Source organism: Lepidochelys olivacea (genome assembly GCF_965140295.1).
Source record: "Lepidochelys olivacea isolate rLepOli2 genome assembly, chromosome: 10".
Lineage (NCBI taxonomy): Eukaryota > Metazoa > Chordata > Testudines > Cheloniidae > Lepidochelys > Lepidochelys olivacea.
Genome location: NC_140420.1, coordinates 52,298,034 through 52,307,910, shown reverse-complemented (window position 1 = coordinate 52,307,910; position 9,877 = coordinate 52,298,034).

Below are 9,877 nucleotides of genomic sequence, written 5' to 3'. Positions count from 1 at the left end.
AAAAGGCCTTGGCCTTGGCCTAACTCGGTTCTCAGTGAAGTCAGTGACAAAACTCCAGACAATGAGCGCATCTGAAAATCCCACATGGCATATTTGTATATCTTAGATATTAATGTACTTGAAATAGTAACTCTTTGAAAGTTCTGTGGTCAAGCCCACTCTGAATGAGCTATTCTTTTCCTCCCCCCTCACAGTTTCAGCAGCTGGATTCTAAACATGTATTTGTCTTTATTTTAATTGCCTGCTCTGGAAAACTTGAAAAAATGGGGAGGGGGTGGATTGGTGACTATTATGCCTCATCCCCTTTTTCTTCTATGCACACAACCTGGTTGCTCGGAAAGGGGGTACGCTACCCATCCTTCTTCCTTTCTCCCAGCAGCCAGGATAGTGGAATGAGAGCAAGTTAAAAAGATGCTTCTAGATCATCCAAAGGTTTGTACTACTGGATCCTGGGCAACTGATGGAAACTAAGGAACTCACAATGTCTCGTGCTCTGTAAGAAATAGTGGAAGGATAAGGAAGCATGAAATGTTTTCAGGTAGTAACTGAGGAGGAGGGAAGATATACTGGAGCTGCTTCTCCATTGCCCCTGGCCACTATAGAAAGGGGATGGAAATAACATGGCAGGAATATTTCCAGTGTCACAGGCCTCCCTCAATGGTGCAGAGCTACTGTCATAGCACTATATCTGCCCCCCACCAAGTCCCGAATGTAAGGGTGGGCTAGAACATTGCCAGAGCAATTCCCTGCTTCAGCTATTGTCTGTTTCCCATGACCCATGGCTATAGGCCATGGCTATAGGAAACAAGCAGAATATGTTAGAGGAGCTCTAGGTCTGATCTAACTTGGATGGGGCTATCCCTCAGAATATGTGAAAATACCAGAGGTGCAAAATAGATTAATAATAATAACCCTTCCTTAGTGCAAGGCTGGAATGCCAGATAATGGGGCTGTAAGAGTCCAATCCTGTGCTTGCTCACTGTTGTGAAGTTGATGGGACTGCTCACAGTAGTAAATCCTATGCTAGGTAGTATTGTTTTGTAGGACTGGGCCCTAGGCCACGCAGTGAGTCATTGGGTGGGCTGGGATGTGAATGGAGGCATTCTTGGCTCTCAGCCCTTAGTTAAATGTTGCAGAGTATACTGCCTCTCCCAATGGCTGTTTTAATGGTCCTATAGACTGTCCTTGTGTGCTTAGTTTTAAACTACTATACGCTTGAGTAAGGACAAACCTTTTATGCATGCACATTAAAATCTCTCGCCTTCAAGGAAGCAATGAATAATGCTTCCCCCTTCTTGTGTGGTTGTTACGTTTTCAATATCTCTGAATGAGATGATCTTAAAATGGCAGATGTCTGCCAACAGAGATGTGAATTCAGCTGAAAGTCACATTCTTTCTCTCAGCTCCTGTAGTAACTTTCCTCAAGTGAAGTGCTGTGGTGGTTATTATGAACCTTCACAATAGGCAAATAAATGCCTGCCTTCTCCTTGGAGAACTGAAGGTAAATGTGAGCTCTAGAGAATGAGCCAGCCGCACGTGGCTTTTATTTGCTGACTCTAGCCCCAGGCAGTGCACACAAACGTACACTTGTATTGGCACAATAAAATCTGTTTGGATCATGCTAATCATGTATTTCATACCCCTGAGCCACTTGCCATTGTGGGCCCACTCCTATAGTTCTTTAGCAGGCAAGACACATGGATGTTTGCATGCAGGATCAGTTGTTCCACTTTTTAGACCCAAATCTAACTCCTAACAAACATGGGTTTCTCTCCCTACTGCTGTTGCCCATTCCTTACAGCAGAAATGCTAACTCAGGAAACTGAGTTAATAGAAAATTGATTTTGTTAAATCACTGAATCCCATGTCATTTTGAGTTTTCTGCAGCGTACGTTCTCGTGTGACAGTCCAATTCATTTCTTCCGTGAATGCCAGAACACATTTGGCAGATTGAAATCTACCATTATGTATTACTTGTCTAGCACTTTAAACATGCTGTAGTGCTTTGCAATTATAATGTCTATTAGGTACTTTTTCCAGTCACCTGTGATCTGTCCTTTCTCACTAAAATATTGTCAGTCCCCATCAATGGGACATGACCCTTTAGAGAATTAGCTCTAAGAGGAATTTAACGGGCCAATTTCTGCTCTCATTTCCACTAGTGGAAAACTGGGTTAAGATCACTAACTTCAGTGGAATTACTCTCAATTCTTACAGGTGGAAGTAAGAGCAGAAGTTGGCCCAAAATAATTAGCAAGCAAAAAAATACAAAGAATCAAAAGAGGAGGAGATTAAAAAATATCAGCCAGTCCACTGTGAAGTGGGATATCTTTCCTCAGACTTTTTTTTTGGACAAAGATTTGTATTTTGAGGGGGTTTTTTATTTAATAAAATAGGAACATCAATGAAAGAATGATTGGGAATTAAGGCAAAAAGGTTAATGAAAGGTTAATATTATAGAGAAAATAAGTGGAGATTTTCCATCCTAATATGTTCTCTTGGAAAACACACACAGGAATACTTTTTTTTTTTTTTTTTTTAATGGAGGAAGGCTGTGTAATTTTCCTTCTTCAGTGTGTTTTGTGTTCTTTCCAAGAGTTACGCTATGGAAAATCAGTATAAACGTGAATAGGATTCTTGGCTGCAACTGAAAACCTATCTCATTGTCTCTAAGCCAGAGCTCTGCCAATTTGTAAACTATTCCTGAGTATTGCATAAACATAGCGTACCCCTAAAACTGAATGGTGCTTAGTAAGCAATGTGGATGTGGGTCAGTTGATTTATATAGGGGAGAGCATTGAAGAATTCACAAAAAACCTTTTCTGTGCAGAGAATTGAAATGCTATTTCTGTTAATAGTTAGTAAAATGTTGACCTTGGCTGCTCCATTTCCCACAGCCTCATAAACTGATTTCTGTAACCCACTGAAATTCTACATCCTTGTAACCTAGGAAGCTATTGCGTTCAAATACCGCATGTCCTACAAAGGCCAAATTCCCATTGATTTAAGTGGAAGATTTGGCTGTATAAGGACACCCTTATTGGGTCCCATTTTGTCACTTCTTCACTCATAGGTCATCTAATGCCAGGAGTCGTTAGTGTAGCATTAATATATATTGGTCTCTTCTTCCTACTTTGCAATTTTTTTTAAATAGCAGCTCCTCCTGAACATTGTTAGTCCACTGCAACTGACAAGTATAAGATGAGATGCACATTTCATACAGCAGCTTGCAAAGTCGTATGAAAATCAGTTTCATCTGTATACAGCATTGAACAGCAAATATGAGATACAAGTATCGGGAACAAAAAACTAACTGTGGCCCCAGTCCTGCAAAGTGTGGGCCCTTATTCATATGCAGAGCCCTGCTTAGAAACTGCATTTGCAGATCTCTTTGAGGATCAGCACCTTTAACAGTGTTCTCCAGTTTCCATACTAAAATGCTACCAGAAATAATTTAATTGCAAGCTCCTTTTGGCAGCAAAGACTTGGCCATTTTTCACTTGCAAAGTGTTGTGTATACTATGAGCTTGATGAAAAGTCCCCTGAAGTCAATTAGTCTTTCAACTTCAGTGTTTTTTTGGATGAGGGCCTAAGGCCAAGTGAGAGCTCTGATACAGTCCTGTAATATTTCTGAAAAGAAATTTGTGGGAGAATGACCATAATGGGGCACTCTACCTCAAACATCCCCTTACAATATGTGCTAACTACTTATGCTAAACAATCTGTTCCAGTTTGCATTTAGCTGTGCTGCTTGAAGTACCTTTCCCAGCCCTGAAGAAGTGGTCTGTATGACCTGAAAGCTTTTTTCTCTCACCAACAGAAACTGATCTAGTAAAAGATACTACCTCATCCATCTTGTCTCTCTAATAGTCTGGGACCTACACAGCTACAACTACACTGCATACAAGCTTAACTACAGTAACTCCTTGCTGAACGTGTAGTTATGTTCCTGAAAAAATGCTACTTTAAGCGAAACAATGTTAAGCGAATCCAATTTCCCCATAAGTATTAATGTAAATAGGGGGTTAGGTTCCAGGGAAATTTTTTTCACCAGACAAAAGCCTATATTTTATATATAGATATCTACACACAGTTTAAGTTTTAAGCAATTTAATACTGTACACAACGATGATTGTGAAGCTTGGTTGAGGTGATGGAGTCAGGGGGTGGAAGAGGGTGGGATATTTCCCGGGGAAAGCCTTGCTGCTAAATGATGAACTAGCACTCGTCTAAGCCCTCAAAGGTTAACATGTTAATGTAGCCTCACACTCTACACGGCAGCACAAACGGAGAGAGGAGACACAGCATGGCAGAAAGACAGACACACTGTGTGTGTGTGAGAGAGAGAGAGAGAGAGAGACGCACATTGCCTCTTTAAGTATGCTGACCCCACTCTAAGTACACTGCCTTTTTAAGTAGATCAGCAAGTTAAGGCAGCAGCTGCTGCCAGCAAGCTCCCTCAGTCTTGAGCTCTGTCCTGTCCTTCCCCCTCTCCCCCCACCCGTGCTTTGTGGAGATGGGGTACAGGAGCAGGGAGAGTGGGACACCCTGATATTAGCAACCCTCTGTCATAAATATAAAGGGAAGGGTAACCACCTTTCTGTATACAGAACTATAAAATCCCTCCTGGCCAGATGCAAAACCCTTTCACCTGTAAAGGGTTAAGAAGCTAGGATAACCTCGCTGGCACCTGACCAAAATGACCAATAAGAAGACAAGTTACTTTCAAAGCTGAAGGGGGGGGCGGGAACAAAGGATCTGTCTGTCTGTCTGATGCTTTTGCCAGGACCAGGTCAGGAATGCTCTTCAGAACTCCTGTAAAAAGTTAGTAAGCAATCTAGCTAGAAATGCGTTAGATTTTCTTTTGTTTAAATGGCTGGTAAATAAGCTGTGCTGAATGGAATATATATTCCTGTTTTTGTGTCTTTTTGTAACTTAAGGTTTTGCCTAGAGGGATTCTCTATGTTTTGAATCTGATTACCCTGTAAGGTTTTTACCATCCTGATTTTACAGAGGTGATTCTTTTACTTTTTCTTTAACTAAAATTCTTCTTTTAAGATCCTGATTGCTTTTTCATTGTTCTTAAGATCCAAGGGTTTGGGTCTGTGTTCACCTATGCAAATTGGTGAGGATTTTTATCAAGCCTTCCCCAGGAAAGGGGGTGTAGGGCTTGGGGGGAAGATGTCTCCAAGTGGGCTCTTTCCCTGTTCTTTGTTTAACACGCTTGGTGGTGGCAGCATAGGGTTCAAGAACAAGGCAAAGTTTTACAAGCCATGTTTTTTGTTTTTATTAACTCTCGGGTGTAAAGTTAGTTAAAAACAGAGAGGCTAAGATGACAGAATCCAAGGTGGAAAAAGCCAAAGAGGCTGCCCACAGGAGAGCTATGGAGGTAAAGGAAAAAGAATGGAAGCATGCTGAGGAGGAAATGGAGGCTGCCCACAGGAGAGAACTGGAGGCAGTGAAAGGCAGAAAAAACCCAAGAGACTGCCCACAGGAAAGCTATGGAGGCAAGGGAAAAAGAAATGGAGGCAAGGGAAAAAGAACGGGAGGAAAAGGAAAAAGAGAGGAAGCATGCACTGGAGATGGAGAAGGCAAAGGCTCAGCAGAATATACCAACAAACCCTAGCAATCCTCCAAGTACCGCTTCACATCCCAGGAAGTTCCCCACCTACAGGGCAGGCGATGATACCGAGGCCTTCTTAGAAAACTTCAAAAGGGCCTGCCTTGGATACAGCATCTCTACAGACCAATACATGGTTGAGCTGAGGCCGCAGCTCAGTGGACCCTTAGCCGAGGTGGCGGCTGAAATGCCTAAGGAACACATGAACAAGTATGAACTGTTTAAAACCAAGGCGAGAGTCAGAATGGGGCTAACACCCAAGCATTTCTGTCAGCGGTTCAGAGCCCTAAGGTGGAAACCAGACGTGTCATTTACCTGACATACCTACCACATTGTGAAACATTGGGATGCCTAGATATCAGGAGCAAGTGTTAAATCTCCAGAAGAGCTGCCCTTCCTAATGCAAATGGAGCAGTTCTTAGAGGGTGTTCCTGAGGAAATAGAAAGATACATCCTAGATGGGAAGCCCACAACTGTAACTGAGGCGGGGGAGATTGGAGCCAAATGGGTGGAGGTGGCAGAAAAGAAAAAAACTAGTAGCAGTTGGGGCGAATATCAGAAGGGGCAAACTGGAACAAAACGGGTGGAGGGAGGAGAGAGGAACAATCCTAATTGCAGTTGGAGCGGAGACCAGAAGGGACAACCTCTGACCTCACCCTACTAGCGGGGACAGCCCAAGGCCCTAACCAAGGAACACTCCAGACACCTTATCGTCCTGCCATACCGTTATCCAGCAACCCACCTCACCCCAGTGATCCGTCAGCTGGATGATGATTTAAATGTAATGAGCTGGGGCATGTAAAGGCCAACTGTCCCAAGAACCCCAACAGATTACAGTTCATTGCCCCAGAATCACACCAGAGGTCCTCAAGCCCAGATGCCTCCCAGATACCCTCGGAGTGGAGGGAAACTGAGAGTGTGGGCGGGAAGAAGGTCACCACGTAGAGGGACACCGGAGCACAAGTGTTGGCTATCTATGCTTCCTTAGTGGACCCCAATTTAATCGACCCAGAGATCTAAGTAACAATTCAACCCTTCAAGTCCAACTCTTTCAATTTGCCTACAGCCACGTTGCCTGTCCAGTACAAGGGCTGGTCAGGAATGTGGACTTTTGCAGTTTATGATGTTTATCCAATCCCCATGCTGTTGGGGGAAGACTTGACCAATCATGTGAAGCTACCCAAGAGGGTGGGAATGGTCACCCGCAGCCAGGCTAAGCAAGCTGTCACGCCTAGCTCTGTTCCGGAAACTTCTACCAGGACCCGGTCAGAGGTAATGGAACCGGACCTCATGCCAACATCTGCAACAGCAATAGTGGAACCAGTCACAGAGACCCAGAGAGAGCCAGTCTTGGAACTGGCGGAACAACCAGCACCAGAACCAGTGCCCGCACTGCAACCCCAATGCCAGAGGGCCCACTGAACCTGCACCAGCAGAAGCAGATAACCCTATACAAGAGGCTCAGCCAGAGCCTGAACCCCAACATAGTGCACCAGCAGAGAGCGGTTCGCAGTCAACAGAAACAGCCCTATCGACAGAAAGCAGGAGTCTCCCAGGAACAGCTCCAAGGCAGAGGGCAGGAGCAGCACAGGGCGGCGCGGGGAGGGACAGCTGAGCTGCCCGGCAATTGATAGTCTGATGGGCGGCTGCTGCACAGGGAACTTAGGGGAGCTGGTACGGGGGCTGCCGGCCCACCCTGGTTCCGAGCCCCCCACCAGTTAGCTCCAGCAGGCTGCTCTTCCTGCAAGCAGTGGCCGAAGCGGGCGGCTGCCAAACAATGTTATAAGGGAGCATTGCACAACTTTTAACGAGCATGTTCTCTAATTGATCAGCAACATAACAATGAAATAACATTAATCCTGGACCACATTAAGTGAGGAGTTACTGTATAGCTATGTCTACACTTCCACTTATGTCACTCAGGGGTGTGAATAAGCCACACACACGCACCCCCGAGTAACATAAGTGATACTGACCTAAGTGCTGGTGTGGACAGCACTATGTTAGCTACCAGCTCTCATTGGATTAATGAAGTTAACTGGAGAGCTCTTGTTGGTTTAGGGTGGCAACTACACTGCTACCCTGACTACACTGTAAGATGTCTAATGCAGCCATAGCCTGAGTCTATCTAAGCTGTTTATGAACTCCTGTTCGTGTCAGAATTTACGGAGACTCAGCAAATACATTTCTATTTTAAAACACAGTATTCCCTTATTGCTGAGCAACTAGTTTGTGTGGTTAAAATTAGCATTAAAATGTTCTACCTTCTTTTGAGAGAAAAAAGTACTATTACAGTGTTACAGGAAACCTGCACAGATTTTTCCCTCCTCACCCTTAGTGCTACTCTACCTGTTTACATGCTAAAGAGTATTATGCACATTCCAGAGTGTGAAGCAGACAGGAGAGCAGGATGATTTTATTTGTGCAGATAGTTTTGCTGTCCAGAAAAAATCAAAACCAGGAAGAGAAATGAACTACAGAAAACGCAGCTAAACAAGGGAAACCATAGGGCAGAGCTCTGCACAGGAGGCTAAGAGCCAACCAGAAATGCTGTCAGGGATGCTATAAAGGGGAGCTGTAGGAACCTCAGGGGGTAGGGGGAAATCCTCCCCTTAGGCCTCCTGCCATGTATTGCTACTGCTTTGGGTCTGCAGTATCACCCATCCTCCCAGCCAGTGCACTCCTCTTCCATGGGTGAAAATGGCTGGTAAAATACAGGTAGCAGCAGATCCACTGACTGCCCTCCCTTGACTTTTAAAGCTCCTGCAGCAGGCTGGAGCTAAAAGTCCCTGCAGAACAAAGCCCTGTGATGCATCCAGTATGTGGACTCCTGCTTGAGTTCTTCAGATTCTCCCCACTGCAATCTTCATGCAGCAGAACAGTGTGGGCTCCTGGGACAAGGCTCCAGAGACTATGGCCCAATTTGGCCTTTGGTGATTTAGCTACTGCACCATTGAAAAACGGTTTTGTTTGTCCCAGTCTCTGTAGCAACAGAGTTGCCCCATTTCCCCAACGAGCAGGCACACATTCCTTACTGCTATTTCTATACCCCCAAGAGTAAACTAACCTGGCTTCACTAATGGTGTTGGCGGGTACATGCAGTGGATTGTAAGGTATTGCTGACTGCTGGAGCCAGTATTGTTTCTCTTTGAATGGCCTTAAGTTTCAGAAGCTTGTGGGGTTTTGGTTGGTTGGTTTGGGGCGGGGGGGGGAGAGAGTTTGAATTAAGTTAGCCCAAGTGCTGTAAATAAGTCTTCAGAGTTCCCAAGCCACAAAGGACCTTGCGTTAGGCCCCAATTACCCCTGTTGTCTTTGGCTGTCCAGATGAGATCAAACCATGTCCCAGAAAGAGTTACAGCCTGAATTCCAGCACACATCAGCAACAACTGCCATAACACAGTTGGGTACAGGCACTTGCTGTGTTACAACACAGTCCTTAGACTGAGTGCTCCTCAGAGCAGGACTGTACTGAAGCGCTTGGAAAGCACCCACAACATAAGTCAAGGCTACTGCAAATTAATAAGAATAATTCTCAGGGTTGTTCTGGCTGCCTCAGTGGAACCTCACTGGGCTAGGACTTCAAAACCCAGGAAGTTTCTTGACTGTTTAAAAAAGGCCAGAGACCCCACCCTTTTCCCCCATTGCTTTTTTTTTTCCAGCTGTCAACAACCTGGTACCAAATGAGTGAGTGAGCGTATTTTGTATGTATGTACGACCCCAGTACAGGGCATTTCTTGGGGATTAACAACCAGCTGCAAGGGATTGTGGGTGCAAGGTGCAGTGCAAGGGGCCCCAGCTGGTCATTAATCCCCAGGAAGTGCTCTGTTTGGAAGTTGTTATTGCTGTAAGGTGAAAATGAGCCCCACACAGGCATATGGAGCTCTTGTTCCTCAAGGGTGATGCAGTTTTGGTGGGTATGAGAGCTCTGTCCATTAACCAATGAAATTCTTGAATCCTCTCCCCGTCCACGAGTTCTGGCCACAGAGAAGCGGCGCATTCCATGGTGCACAAGAAACCACACAGACCGTCGGATCCGTCGGTACCGCTGACTGAACCTCACAGTCCTTCCAGGCTGACACTGCCAAGGTCCAGGGAATCTTCGGTTCCATGGCAGTTCTCCGCTCCGGCTCCCATACCAGGGCCGGTTGCTGAGGAGCGTGTACCTCTGACACTGGAGAGACTTGGGCCAGCCCCTGAGCCTCATGAACTGTTTGCCTTAGCTGAGGAGAGGTTGCCTCATCTGCATGTGCCATCGCC